Genomic DNA, 15,583 nt, shown 5'->3' with positions numbered 1-15,583 from the left:
GTCTACCCCAAGAATAAAATAGTTAAAAAATGAGTCATCCTTATTATAACAGTTTTGATATATAACAGGTATCATCATAAACTTCAAACATTTCAAGTGTACACTTATATGAAAGTTTTTAATAACTTTGAGTGGTATAACCATCATCACAAATCACTTTCAGAGCATTTCCTTCTCTCCAATAAATTTTCTCATGCCAATTTACAGCTAATCCCCACTCGTGCCCCCCAGCTCCATGCCACCATTAATCTACTTTTAATCTCAATAAATTTGCCTTTTCTGGGTATTTTATGTAAATGTGATAATAGAATATGCAGTTTCTTATGTCTGGTTTCTTTCACTTAGCAAAATGTTTTTGAGCATGTGTCTGTAGGTAATGAGCATTTAATCTGTACTTTTTTTGCAGCTGAACAGTGTTCCATTGTGTGGCTGTAAAATATCTTGTCAATGTGGCATACAAACACAAAGACACAAACACACACAGATATAGTTTTCATTATTTATACTAGTTTTATTCTATAAAGTCTCCATGAACATAAAATTTAGGAATGCTGAACCACTGTTCCTAGGGGGGAAATATAATTTTAGACCCTAAAAAGAACTCTTCCTAATAGATTCTATTTTCTTTATTTTATAAAGAGAAAGCAAGGTTCAGATGTTAAGTGACTTGCCTGAGACTACTCCACTAACAGGTGCCGAAGTTGTGATTCAGAACTCTTCGAATGGTCCCAGAGACAGAGATTTTTGTGCCACATTGCACTGCTGCCTGTCATCTCTATTCTCTGGTCATCTGCAGGAGTCTGAAACAAGATGGCCAAGTGTCATCACCTTATGTGACTTTACGTGGGAATTTTCATAGCCAGCAACTTTGTTTCCTTCTTTGCTAAATGACATTTTTATATACAGATGTACATATATAATTCATATACAGTCAATCCTCATTATTCATGGATTCCATATTTGAGAATTGACTACTTGCTATAATTTATTGGTAAGCCTCAAATCAATCCTTGAGACACTGTTGTAGCCACTAGTACACATGCTCAGAACTGAAAAATGTGAGTACCCAGAAATGCACATGGCTGCACTCTACCTTCTTGTTTCAGCTCTCATATTGACAAGAAGTGTCATTTCCAGTATCTGGTGTCACTTTATCACACATTTGTACCTTTTGGTGATTTAACTATTTAAAATGACAACCAACCATAGTGATGAAGTTCTGTGTAACATTTTTGGACACAAGAAAGCTATGATTTGCCTTATGGAGAAAATATTTGTGTTAGATGAGCTTCCTTTGGGCATGAGTTATACTGCTTTGGCTATGAGTTCAGTATTACTGAATGAACAATATGGCGTATCCAAAAAGAAGATATTTTGTGATCTCTATGTGAGGGCATTCTGGAAAATGCTAAAGTAACATCTATGGTGATGGAAGAAGCTATGGAAAATATAGAAAAGTGGCTACATTTGTGGATTTATTAGATGATGATGGATAAGAGCAAAGTGTAGTGGACAGCACTGTTACAGCGCTGAAAACTCACTCATGTGACTATATTCACATTATGGATAGGCTGAATAGGAAGGCCCAGGTGCCTCCTGCTGGTTGCTTCAATTCCCTGCCACAGGACCTCTCATCTTCTAAAGTTAGACTGAACTTCACACATGGTGTTCTCAAGTTTTCAGGAGTACAAGAGCACAGGAAGTAATGTCTCGTGTGTCCTAGATTCCTGGATTCCTACATCTCTTCTTCTATATCATATTGGCCCATACAAGTCTCAACTAGTACAGATTCAAGAATATGAATAATTATTTCTTCAAAAGGGGGCCCACGACTGTTATAATGCACATACATGTGGACAGAAGATGTGGTTCAGTGGAGCCATTATGATAACCACTTACTATACTGGGTATACTTTTTTCTCTACAAGCTAAGGACAGAATCTTTCCCATTCCATTTGAAATCATGCCACTGGCAGTATAAGCTGAAATTATATGGACTAGCACCCATTTTATATACCCCTGTGAAATTAAGACAACCTAGGTTCTTGTCTTCAACTTGCAATATAAAGTGGCATCTGAATTATTTACTGATTCTTTGAAGCAAACATATAATTCATAATATAATACTGAAAAGGCCTCTAATGATCAGAGAAATTAAATCAATGGGCAAAAATCTGCCCAAAATATAGAAATAGCCACAGAATAATGCTTATACAAAATCTATTAATTGAGTAAAAGATGGATATTATCCCAATGAATTATATAAGGCAAGAATATTCATGGTCTGAAAACTAATAAAAAATATAGTAATAAAATGGAAAACTAAAAGCTAAATATATGCATGAATATAGCAGTAAAAATCATTCACAAATATCCACATCCAAGATGAAAACAAGTGGTAGATAAAGCATAAGAATGATGAGGTTTAGTTTTAACATTCTTAGTAAAGATACAGAAATGAACATTGTGCCACAATATCTACAAAATATGTAACACCCTAGACATTTGCACAAAAGTTGACTCAAAATGGAACAGAGATCTAAATGACAAATGTGAAACTATAAAACTTCTAGTAGAAAACTTAGAAGAAAATCTAGTTGATATTGAGTTTGGTGATGAGTATTTTTTATAAGGAATTTTTTTAATGTTTATTTTTGAGAGAGAACGAGTATGAGAACAGGGGAGGGACAGAGAAAGAGCAAGCTCCAAGCTCTGAGCTATCAGCATAGAGCCCAACACAGGTCTCAAACCCACAAACTGCAATATCGAGATCCGAGTCAAAGTCCGACACTTAACAGACTGAGCCACCCAGGCACCCTGGTGATGAGTTTTAAAATGTGACATCAAAAGTAAAATCCATGAAAGAAAAAATATACGTAAAACTGTATTAATATTAAAAGCTTCTGTATTCCCAAAGCCACTGTTAAGAAAATGCATACAAGCCACAGACTGGGAGAAAATAATTGAAAAGCATATATTTATATGCTAGCAGTCTTGATATCCAAATATAGAAAGGATTCATAAAACTAAGCAAGAAAAATCAGTCAAAAAAAAAGACAGTCTGAACAGACAGCAAAGAAGATATACAAATGTCAAAGAAGCAAAGATTACCTACTTCAAATATCATTAAATAATTGCAAATTAAAACACCGAGGTACTGGTAAATAACTATTACACTGATCAAAATGCAAAAAAAAAAAAAACAAACAAAAACAAAAACCCTTGAATATGTGGAGCAACAGAAACTCTCATTGCTTGTAGAAATGCAAAATTGTATAGTCACTTTGGAAGATAGTTTCTTACAAAGCTAAATATAGTTTTACTTTATCATCCAGTAATTACACTCTTAGGTATTTATCAAACTGATTTGAAAAACCATGCCCACATCCACACACAAAAAGTGCACATAAATGTTTATAGCAGTCTTATTAATAATTGCCAAAATATTAAAGCAACCTATATGCTCTAATAAGATGGATTTAAAAAAATTGTGTGGCATCTATACAATGGGATTTATTCAGCAATAAACAAATGAGTGATCAATCCATCATAGACATGGATGACTGTTCAGCGTATATCACTAAATGAAAGAAGTCAATGTGAAAGAATATCCACTGGGGCGCCTGGGTGGCTCAGTCAGTTGAGCGTCCGACTTTGGCTCAGGCCATGATCTCGCAGTTCATGAGTTCGAGCCCCACATCGGGCTCTGTGCTGACAGCTCAGAGCCTGGAGCCTACTGCAGACTGTGTCTCCCTCTCTCCCTGCCCCTCCCCTGCTCATGCTCAGTCCTTCTCTCTTAAAAATAAAATAAAAAGTTAAAAAATTTAAAAAAAGAGTATCCACTATATGATTGCAATTATATAGCATTCTGGAAGAAGCAAAACTATAGATACAATAAAAAAATTAGTGTGTCAAAGGTATAGGGGGAGAAGAGAAGAGTTGAACAGAGAGAGCTCAGAGAACTTTCAGACAGGATAAAGTATTCTCTAGGATGTGTAATTGCAGCTGGCTGACATTATGCCTTTCTCAAACACATTGAAATTTAATGTATAAAAATATTTAAAAACATTTCTTAGGAGGTTGGGGATTCCTAGAATAGAAAGCAGAAGATGACAAAAGAAGCTGACGGTATTTCAACTACCTTTAACAGTGTCACTGCCTTAGTCCATTTGGGCTTTGTAAGAAAACACCACTGACTGGATTGCTTATATACAGCAGAAATATTTTGCTGATAGTTCCAGAGACTAGAAGTCTGAGATCAGGTAACAGGATGGAGGGAGGGAGCTCTTCTGGATTGCAGACTTTATGTACCCTCACATAGTAGAAGGGGCCAGGGAGTTCTATGGGATCTCTTTTGTAAGGGCATTAATCCCACTCATGAGGGCTTCTTCCTCATCATCTAATCACCTTCCACAGGCCCCGCTTGCCAATACTATCATGCTTGGGGTTAAGATTTCAATATATGAATTTGGGAGGACACAAGACCATAACACTCATAAAGTGGGTGGAGGAAAATGTGCTGAACCAAATAACCATGTAAATGAATGGAATCTTTCAAACTGAAGGTAAAAGAAATTGTATATAGTGTAATCTAGCTAAAAAAATGTTCCCACAGAGATACATGTTAACAGTTGTGACGGTGCCATCCATGTGTATGGGAATTGAACAATTAAGTAAATGGATAGCAGAAGGTGAAAATCAGGTTTTTTACCTTTGGAATGGGCAATTCACACATAATTATGGGGATGAGATTATAATGATCCATGGGGTAATGGATGAGAATTGGAAGAAATCAGTATACAGACATGTATACAGTTAGATACAGAAATATGTATAGATATACAAATATACATACATTAGCAACTGAAAGGGCCTAGATGCAAAGAAACTGAGTAGCAATAATTACACTTAGCATTTCAATCATGGTTTCTAATACCATTCACTAAAGGAAGAAATAAGGGCTTCTGATTCAAAGACTGGAGGAGGAACTGCACAAGATGAGCCTGGAGCAGGTTCTAGTTCCAGAGGATGATACAGAGCTTAGCACACATACTCATTCACACGCATGTATGTATGCACGCACACCATGACAGTGGTATGTCAAAGGGACATAGACACCAAATGAAAAAGCTTCTGATGGCCAAAACTGTAACAACTTAAGGAACAAAATAAATACATTAGCACTGGATTATGATTCAAAATATAAAATAGGGGCACCTGGGTGGCTCAGTCGGTTGAGCTTCCAACTTTGGCTCAGGTCATGATCTCACGGTCTGTGAATTCGAGCCCCGCATCAGGCTCTGTGCTGACAGCTCAGAGCCTGGAGCCTGCTTCAGACTCTGTGTCTTCCTCTCTCTCTCTGACCCTCGTTCATGCTCTGTCTCTCTCTGTCTCAAAAATAAGCAAACATTAAATATATACACACACACACACACATATATATATATATACATATATATATATATACACACACACATATATATATATATATATATATATATATATATATATATATATATAAAATATCCATGAGTCCATTCTAATGCAAATAAGTAATTGAATAAGAAATAAATGGGGGAGAAAAGATAAATTTTCCATGTATCTGTATTCCAAATAATTTATGTAGACACTTAATCCTTAAGGAGATAAATCATAACTCGTCACCAATGAAGTGTGGGTTGTACTAAGTGACTTGCTTTCAAAAGGACAGTAGGGAAACTTCACCGGTACCAGTTCAACCAGGTAACCAGTCAGTATCAAAGGGATCAGTGTAGCTGCTGGTATGATCCTTAACATGACTTGATAAAAAATGACACCTTACTGATGTGGTCTTCCTTGCAGAAACCAGTAACTCCAGTCTAAATATGAGGAAAACATCAGACAATTCCCAACAGAGGGACATTCTACATAACACCTGTTAAATTAATTAAACAAGGAGTCATTAAACGGAAGTGGCTTCAATGCTCTGATGGCCCATGTAGGCAAACCAAAACCTAAGTTTGTAAATTCCTCAAGGTTAAGAAATCAAAACCTGAGGACAACCAATCAGAAAGAGTCAACTAGGCTTTCCCAAATAAGGCAAATGCTAAGGACAACCATCACAAACAACCAACTATGTTTTAAGCTAGAGTCAATCAAGTAACTTTCTTTGTTTTTGCAATTTCACTATATAGATAGTCCTTGATTTATAATGGTGCAACCTAGGATTTTTTGTTTGTTTGTTTTTACTTTACAGTGGTGTGAAAGCAATATGCATTAAGTAGAAACTACTTTGATTTTTTTATTTCTTTCCCGGGCCAATAATATGCCAGAGGATATTCTTTTCCGATGCTAGTCTGCAGCAGTGACCCACAGCTCCCAGTCAGCTACACAATCATGACAGTAAACAAGTGATGCACTTATAACCATCCTGTACCCGTACAACCATTCTTTCACTTTCAGTATTGCATTCAATAAATTACATGAGATATCTAGTGCTTTATTATAAAACAAGCATTATGTTATATGATTTTGCCCATTTATAGGCTAATCTAAGAGTTGTGGGCGTGTTTCAAGTAGGCGTGGCTAAGTAAGCAATGATGTTTGGTAGAATAGTTCTATTAGTTACAATTTTGACTTAGAATATTTTCAGTTTACCATAGGTTTATCAATAAGGACATAACCCCATCATAAGTAGAGAAAGCTTTGTATATTTTCCCCTGGCTCTTGTCAGTGGAGTGCTGCAAACAAGTTCTGGTTTGGCACTACCTGATTCTAATCAAATTTTGCTCAAATCAACTCTTAAAACTGTTAATATGCCTTTACTTATATTTCAACATAGCTCACCGGAATTCCTCAAAACATACAGCAGAAACAAGGAAAGACTAAGAAACTAATACAAATGAGAGACGTCCAAGGAAGTAGGACAACTAAATGTACTGTGGTGTCCTAGATTGGTGCCTGGAGCAGAAGAAAAGGTTAATAGCTAAAACCTAAGGCTCTAAACAAACAAACAAACAAACAAACAAACAAAGGATGAACTTTAGATATAACAGTATATTTACTTATATAGGAAATCCTGTACTACATTTGTAACTTTTCTAAAAATCTTAAATTGTTCTAAAGTATTTAAAATTATGGCAAATAATTATTCTAAGGAAAATATTTGAAATACTTCTTTACAATCAGCAAAATATTTCCTGTTACCAATACTTTTTTTTTATCAATACTTCTGTTATTCAGAGGAATTAAGTAACACAATTTGACACAATATCAAACGAAAATATGTAACATCTTGAATGTGAAAAACAACACTGTGATTATATATGTGCATACCCAGAGTGCTAAAATTTAAAACAAAGTTAGAGAGCAACTATGGACTTTTTAAGTAAATTTACAAGGCTGGTTGGCAAATCAAAAGAGTAAAAAGGCAGCCTATGAATTGGGAGACAATACTTGCAAATTATGTATGATTAGGAGTTAATATATAAATAGGAATAGGAATATATAGGAATATATAAATAGGTCCTACAACTCTCAAAGAAAACAGACAAACAATCTAAGAAATGGACCAAGTCGAATAAATATTTCTCCAAGAACAATATACAAATGGCTGACAGTCATTTGAAAGGTGCTCAATATCATTATTCATTAGGGAAATGTTAAAGCCACAATGACATACTACCTCATATCTGTATGGCTGCTACTTAAAAAAAATAAAGTGACATTTACTGGCAAGGACATGGCAAAATTGGAATTCTGTGTACTGTTGGTGGGATTCTAAATATAGTATAGCTGCTATGGAAAACAATATGGCAGTTTCTTAAAATATTAAAAATAGAATCACCAGGGGTGCTTGGGTGGCTTCGTGGGTTAATTGCACAACTGTTGACTTTGGCTCAAGTCATGATTTTACAGTTCCTGATCAAGCCCCATGTCAGGCTCTCTGCTGACAGCCTCTCCCTCTCTCTGTGCCCTTCTCCCGATCTCAAAAATAAATAAATAAACTTCAAAAAAAATAGAATTACCATATGAGGCAGGAATTCTGCTTCTGAGTATGTACTCTAAAGAATTGTAAGCAGTGTCTTGAAAAGATATTTGTACAGTCACGTTCAGAGCAACATTATTCATAGTAGCCAAAAAGTGAAAGCAATCTAAGTGCCCATTGATAGATGAATGGGTAAGCCAAATGTGGTATGTACATACAATTGAATATTATTCAGCCTTCAAGGGGAAGGTCTGAAGCATGCTACCACATGAATGAACCTTGAGGACATTATGCTATATGAAAAAAATCCATTAAAGAAAGACAAATTCTGTATACTTCCATTTATATGAGGTACCCAGAATAGTCACATTCATAGAGGAAGTAGGATGGTGGTTGCCAGGGCAACAATAAAACATTTAAAAATTTGAAAAACTGATAATTGGCTAAAAAGTCATAAAATTAGTCATATTTACCTGTATCAGTAAAACTTTTTCAACTTCATTTTATTTATTTTTATAAAAACAGAGATATGGGAGAGAGAGTGAGTGAGCAGGTAAGGGGCAGAGAGAGCATCCCAAACAGTCTCCACACTCAGCATGGAGCCCAACACAGGGCTCGATCTCACAACCATGAGATCACAACTTGAACCAAAATCAAGAGTTGGACGCTTAACCAACTGAACCACTCAAGTGCCCCTAAACCTTGATTTTAAATAAATATAATGCTATTTATAATTACCACACAATTTTATGGAAATTTAAAATACACATAATAAAATTTATAGAAAGTTGTTAGGTTAAAAACATTGAAATCTATTTAAAAAAACACCTAGATATATGGAAGAGTATATTTAATATAGATGAATTTTATAAATTTTTTCTACATGAAACTTCTTAAATACTACAGTGACACCTTTTATACAGAATTTGTAATTAAAAAGCACATATGAATAACATGTTATTTAAAGATATGGGTAGTAATATTTTTCAAAAGAAGTAATAAGTGCACAATTCAGACTGGTGTTTATCTGTGTGTTAGAGGGTGGGAAGAAGGGCAAATGGAGGAGAACATAAGTGGATGCAAAATATAAGCAATGTTTGACTTTTGGATGATGGGTTCACATAATTTAAAGAAAAAAAATTGAGAAAAAAAAAAAAACCCAAACCATTTGCCAACAGTGTATGACTATATAGCAGCCACTTTTTAATTTTCAATGGAAAATGGGACTTGGGAATTCAAGCAGTTTACTTCTAAGAATAAATTCTTTACTTGATATTCTTTATGAAGAAAAGCTGAAATATAAATGAACTATATGAAATATAAATTCACTCAGAAGGAAGAATATGATAGCATTTCTCCTTTCTGTGATTCTCTGGAGGCATGATTATGTGGCTACCAGCATATAATGTATGTGGGTTCAGTTTATTCCTCTATTTTACCAGCTACCACAAGGTGGAATCAGCCTATCTGAGAACCTATTTCAGCTGACTTTATTAGAAGTTGTTTAAATGTCATCTTTCTTGGCACATGACCAGCTAGGAGGGAGTGCATCAAATTTCACTTCACTGCTATTACTATAGTTGCATTCTGAATTTTTATGCTCTCATACATCATATTGAGTATAATCGTTTTATGTAAATTTGATCTAGAAGTAAGTTAAGAATAACAGGGTTTAAAATGATACAGTAGTGGATCTAGATACAGGAGACCTTAAAACATGGGCCAGCTGATGTGGTCAAATACTGTAAGATCATTTTAAAATTGGCATTTAAGTTTCTAAAAAGGCAGTTAAGTTAAATAACAAATTTATTCAGCTCTAATGAATATTTGATTGGTTTTCAGAGATAATTGCCCTCTATCAGGGTCATAGCATTAACATGAAAATTACTCATTATCTTCTCCATGAGAATTAGAAAAATATCCCTATTAAAGTTTTTGAAGGAGCTTTTCAATGAAATAACTTTGCATATTGTTGGTGTGTGATAATGATTTAAAAATGTCTCTTCAAACATGGTTTATGTATTTATTCATACCTTTTTAAGTTCATCGAAAATGTCTTCAGAAGCATAGGGATAACATACATTTTTACATGTTTCTTCTGCAGTAGTATTAAAATAGGGAAATAAGAAAGAAAAGTAATAGACCATTATATCCTGTCAGTTTATCCATTATCGATTATTATTCACAATTAGCAGTTCTTAATAAATTTCAATAAATAAAATATTTTGGGGAAAGTAATTTTAAAAGTTAGGTCATACATTATTTTAAATTTTTTTACATTTATTTATTTTTGAGAGACAGAGCACAAGTTGGGGAAGGGGAGACACAGAATCTGAAGCAGGCTCCAGGCTCCGAGCTGTCAGCACAGAGCCCAACACGAGGCTCAAACTCACCAACTGTGAGATCATGACCTGAGCCGAAATTAGACACTTAAATGACTGGGCCACCCAGGCACCCCTAGGTCATATATTTTTAAAATGTGATATTAAAAAAATAAGCTGACAGCCTTTGATAAAGTATAAATGAAAAGATAGAGATGACCAAAAGAAATTCGATATTGATCTTGAATCTGATTGTGGGTTATAAAAGTACATAATTTTTGTGATAGATTTATATATTTGTATGTCCACATTGGGAGCATAAATAATTATAATTATTAGATCTTCTTGGTGGATAGAACCCTTAATTATGATATAATGCCCTTCTTCATCTCTTGTTACAGTCTTTATTTTAAAATCTAGTTTGTCTGATGTAAATATGGCTACTCCAGCTTTCTTTTGATGACCATTAACATAATAGATAGTTCACATCCCTTAACTTTCAATCTGCAGGTGTTGTTAGGTCTAAAATGGGTCTCTTGTGAGCAGCATATAGATGGGTCTTGTTTTTGTACCCAGTCTGATACATGATTTTTTTATTGGAGCGTTTCATCCATTGGCATTTATAGTGAGTACTGAAAGATATGAATTTAGTGGCATTGTGTTGCCTGTAGAGTTGGGGTTTCTAGTGATATTCTCTGGTCCTTTCTAATCTTTGTTGCTTTTGGTCTTATTTGTTTTGTTTCATCTTTTCTCCCATCATAGAAGAGAGTCCCCCTTAAAAGTTCTTGCAGGGTTGGTCTAATGGTCATGAGAACTCTTTAAGTTTTTGTTTGGGAAACTCTTTATCCCTCCTTCTACTTTGAAGGAAGCTTTGCTGGATAAAGAATTCTTGGCTGCATTTTTTTTTCTGATTCAGCACATTAAATATATCCTGCCACTCTTTTCTGGCCTGCCAAGTTTCTGTGGACAGGTCTGCTGTGACCCTGCCCTGTCTTCCCTTTAGGTTAAGGACATTTTTTTCCCTTGCTTCTTTCATAATTCTTTTCTTTTCTGTGTATTTTGTCAATTTGACTATAATATGCCTTGGTGATGGCTGGTTTTTGTTGAATCTAATGGGAGTTCTCTGTGCTTTTTGGATTTTGATGTCTGTGTCTTTCCCTAGATTAGGAAAGTTTTCCTCTATAATTTGCTCACATAAACCTTCTGCCCCTTTTTCTATCTCTTCATCTTGAGGGACCTCTATTATTTGGAAGTTATTCCTTTTTAGTAAGTCACTGAGTTCTCTAAGTCTTCTATCATGCTCTTTTGCCTTTGTTTACCTCTTTTTTTCTGTTTCATTATTATCCATAATTTTGTCTTCTATATCACTGATTTACTGCTCTGCTTTGTCCATCCTTGCTATCATAGCATCCATTAGACATCACATCTTGGTTATAGCATTTGTAATTTCATCCAGACTAGATTTTACTTCTTTTATCTCTGCAGAAAGGGATTCTATGCTTTTTTCAACAGCAGCTAGTCCAAAGAAGACATCCAGATGGCTAACAGACACGTTAAACAATGGTCACCACCACTCATCATCAGGGAAATACAAATCAAAACCACAATGAAATACCACCTCACACATCTCAGAATGGCTAAAATTAACAACTCAGACAACACCAGATGTTGGCAAAGATGTGGAGAAAGAGGAACCCTTTTGCATTGCTGGTGGGAATGCAAACTGGCGTAGTGACTCTGGAAAACAGTAGGGAGGTTCCTCAAAAAATTAAACATAGAACTACGCTATGACCCAGCAATTGAACTACTAGGTATTTATACAAAGGATACAGGAGTGCTGTTTTGTAGGGGCACATACACCCCAATGTTTATAGCAGCACTATTGACAATAGCCTATGTATGGAAAGAGTCCAAATGTCCATCAATGGATGGATGGATGGATAAAGAATATGTGGTATATATGTACAATGGAATATTAATCGGTGATCAAAAGGAATGAAATACTGCCATTTGAAACAACATGGATGGAACCAGAGTATATTATAAGTGAAATAAGTCAGTCAGAGAAAAACAAATATCATATAACTTCACTCATATGTGGAATTTAAGATACAAAACAGATGAACATAAGGGAAGGGAAGCAAATAATATAAAAACATAGAGGGAGTTAAACCATAAGAGAGTTTTAAATACAGATAACAAACTTAACGTTGCTGGAGGAGCTGTGGGTAGGGAGGTGGGATAAATTGGCAAGGGGCATTAAGGAGGACACTTGTTGAGATGATCACTGGGTGTCATGTAAGTGATGAATCACTAAATTCTATTCCTGAAATTATTATGCTATATGTTAAATAACTTGGATTTAAATTTTTAAAAAATAATAAAAAAAGAAAAAATTATCATGTCAATTTAAAAAAAAGTACATAAAATACTTATCTAACAAGTAAAACTAATATGCTGGAATTCCACATCAAAGTATAGCAGAAAATATCCAACTGAGGCACAGAGAATGGAGGAGTTTGTGGGAATCAAGTGTCTAACATACATTTGGTCTAATACTTCTTGAGTAAAATGGCTGTACATTACAGAAATAAAATGCCTGAAATTTTTCAAAGGAGCTCTGGCATAAGAATAAAATTATGGTATTTCCACATGGAATTTGCTAGAGAAATATTTCAATATGACACAACAGAAAGAAAAGTCTGAGAGATTGACTTTGGTAGCTAAGAGCCCATGGTTGTGTGCAAACTGCTACAAAATAGATAACAATAGCAAAATTAGGCCATTCAAATAATTTTAAAAAATGATGGTTTTAAGGGATAAAAGTTAGAACTATTAAAATAACGACAAATAGAGAGTAGCACTCAATAGCATCAACTACATGAGGGCAAATCACGGTTATGGTAATCGTTTTACTGGTGAGTCACTATAGGATTATAGAAGTTAACACAGAAGAGTGATAGTATTTTCTTTACTTAAATGTGCTGCCATAAAGTCTCCACCTATCCTAATGACATAGCTTTAATATTATCATTTATGACATAGCTTAAATACCCATTCTCCCAAGAAAAATCATCCTTGTCTACTTCAATTCTCTTTGTTCTCTATGTACAGTTTGATACAGCATTTATCACATTGATGCCAGTATCATATTTCAAACATTCTAAATGCATATTTTTCTACATTATAATACCTCTGAAGTTTGGATGTGTGTTATAATTTATGTGATACCAGAGAATTAGATCACTTTTAATTGGCAGCATTTATTTTCTTTCTTAAGAGTATATAGAATAATTGTGCTGTAATCCATGGCAAGAAAGAGTTGCTGAAAGGCGGTGATATATATCTTTATCAGTCGACAGGGAGTCCTCAAAGGTGAGATGCATATCTTAATCTTTAATGGTTTTTAGAGGCCCAAAGAGTGCTTGTCATGTAATAGATGAGCAAAACATGGTTAAATCATGGTACTTATAATTATCAGTGTAATAATTATTGTCCATTACAAATAAGAAATCTTTAAAACTTTTAGAACATATAGTCCAAAAGTTGAGGGATGCCTGGCTGGCTCAGTCAGTTAAGTGTCCGACTTCAGCTGAGGTCATGATTTCATAGTTAGTGAGTTTGAGCCCCGTGTTGGGTTCTGTGCTGACAGCTCAGATCCTGGAGCCAGCTTCGGATTCTGTGTCTGCCTCTCTCTCTGCCTCTTCCCTGCTCTCTGCCTCTCTCTCAAAAATAAACATTAAAAAAGTTGAAATAAAAAATAGTAGCATATATCCTCAATTATAGATTATTTACATTAAGAAGGAAGCAGTGTTTTTTTCAGTACATTCAAAATCACAAAAATAGAAAGCAGGTCCATATAATTTAGGGAGGAATAGTGTAAATAACTAATAAAAATAACCAGATATCAAAGTCTAGGACAATTTGACAAATTTAAGAGAAAAATACTTGAGGTAAAATTCAGCCCAATCACTAACTGGTCATTTTGCATTATGAGTATCGTGATCACATAATTCCCTGTCTAAAACGATAAATTGGATAGAATTTAAAAAAAAAAAGGATATTATGAAATACCATGTTAGGATACTTTTATAAAACAGAATAGACTCAACCCTAGGGGCTAGGACCATAGCCCTAACTCCATAACTCAGAGAGAGAATCAAAAAATTCTATGTATTTTCCTCCATATCTATACTGATCACTTTTGTTAAGGATCTTATCAGCTGCCACTGGACTTTTTAAAACGACTGGATTGAGGTATAATAAACCTCACCCATTTAAAGTGTAGAAGTGGGCATTTCTAGAAATGTATTTACTATGAAACAACAACTGCAATCAAGATACAAAACATTCCCTTTACCCTGATTTGCTGTCCATCCCTGCATCTACTTCCAGTCCCATGCAGCGTCTGTAGTGTTTTGTCTATATGTACATTAGTTTGTAATTGAATGTTATATAAATGGAATAATACACATGACTGTTTAGCACCTGGCTTCTCCAGCATAATAATTTTAATAATCATCTGTATTGTTTCATGTATCAGAAGTTAATTCTTTTTATTATTAAGTAGTATTTCATTCCATAAATACACAGTTTTGTTTTTACATTCACCTATTGATGGACATCTGATTATTCCTTTTTTCCCCCACCTCTGGTCTTTGGTAAATAAGGCTGTATAAATTCTTGTTTAAAAAATTTGTATGGACGTATGTTTTCATTTATCTTGGAGTAGAATATCTAGGTCATATAAGAGCTGTATGTTTAACTTTATAAAAACAGTCAAATAGCTTTCCAAAGTAGTTGTCCCATTTTCAAGACTAACAAGAGAGTTACTTCATACTTTCTTTAGATTATTTTTGTCCGTGTTATTTTTTTTCCTATTCGTCCTTTTTAAATGCTTTTTAGTTACATTCCTGTAGGTGTGTGGTGTTATCACAGTGCAGCTTTAATTAGCATTACCCTAAGGAGTAATGAGTTTAAGCAATTTTTATGTGTAATTGACTATCCATGTATTTTCTTTTGTAAAGTGTTTGTTTACATTTTGACCATTTATAATTGGATTCTTATCTTATTGAGTTGTGTTATTATATATATACATATTCTGGATATGTAAAGATCTGTTTACTTTAAATATTTTATATAAACCTGTGACTTGCCTTTTTGTTTTCTTAAAAGTTGCTTTTGAAGAGCTAAAGTTTTTTTTTTTTTAATATATGAAATTTATTGTCAAATTGGTTTCTATACAACACCCAGTGCTCATCCCAAAAGGTGCCCTCCTCAATACCCATCACCCACC

The 15,583-nt window shown here is 34.4% G+C and overlaps 1 long non-coding RNA gene across 1 annotated transcript in view; it reads right to left on the bottom strand.

The window, feature by feature from the left end:
* Positions 1-677: 677 nt before the first annotated feature.
* The window catches only part of LOC122221311, a 116,332-nt gene continuing 101,426 nt past the window's right edge, over positions 678-15,583 (bottom strand). Inside the window, exon 3 of the long non-coding RNA XR_006203154.1 lies at positions 678-800. This is a non-coding gene — a long non-coding RNA (uncharacterized LOC122221311). The remainder of the gene's footprint in view (positions 801-15,583) is intronic.

The sequence above is a fragment of the Panthera leo genome, chromosome B3 (genome assembly GCF_018350215.1).
Source record: "Panthera leo isolate Ple1 chromosome B3, P.leo_Ple1_pat1.1, whole genome shotgun sequence".
In the NCBI taxonomy this organism is placed as follows: Eukaryota; Metazoa; Chordata; class Mammalia; order Carnivora; family Felidae; genus Panthera; species Panthera leo.
Note: the sequence above shows the minus strand (reverse complement) of the source record. Positions and strands in the feature narration are given on the sequence as shown.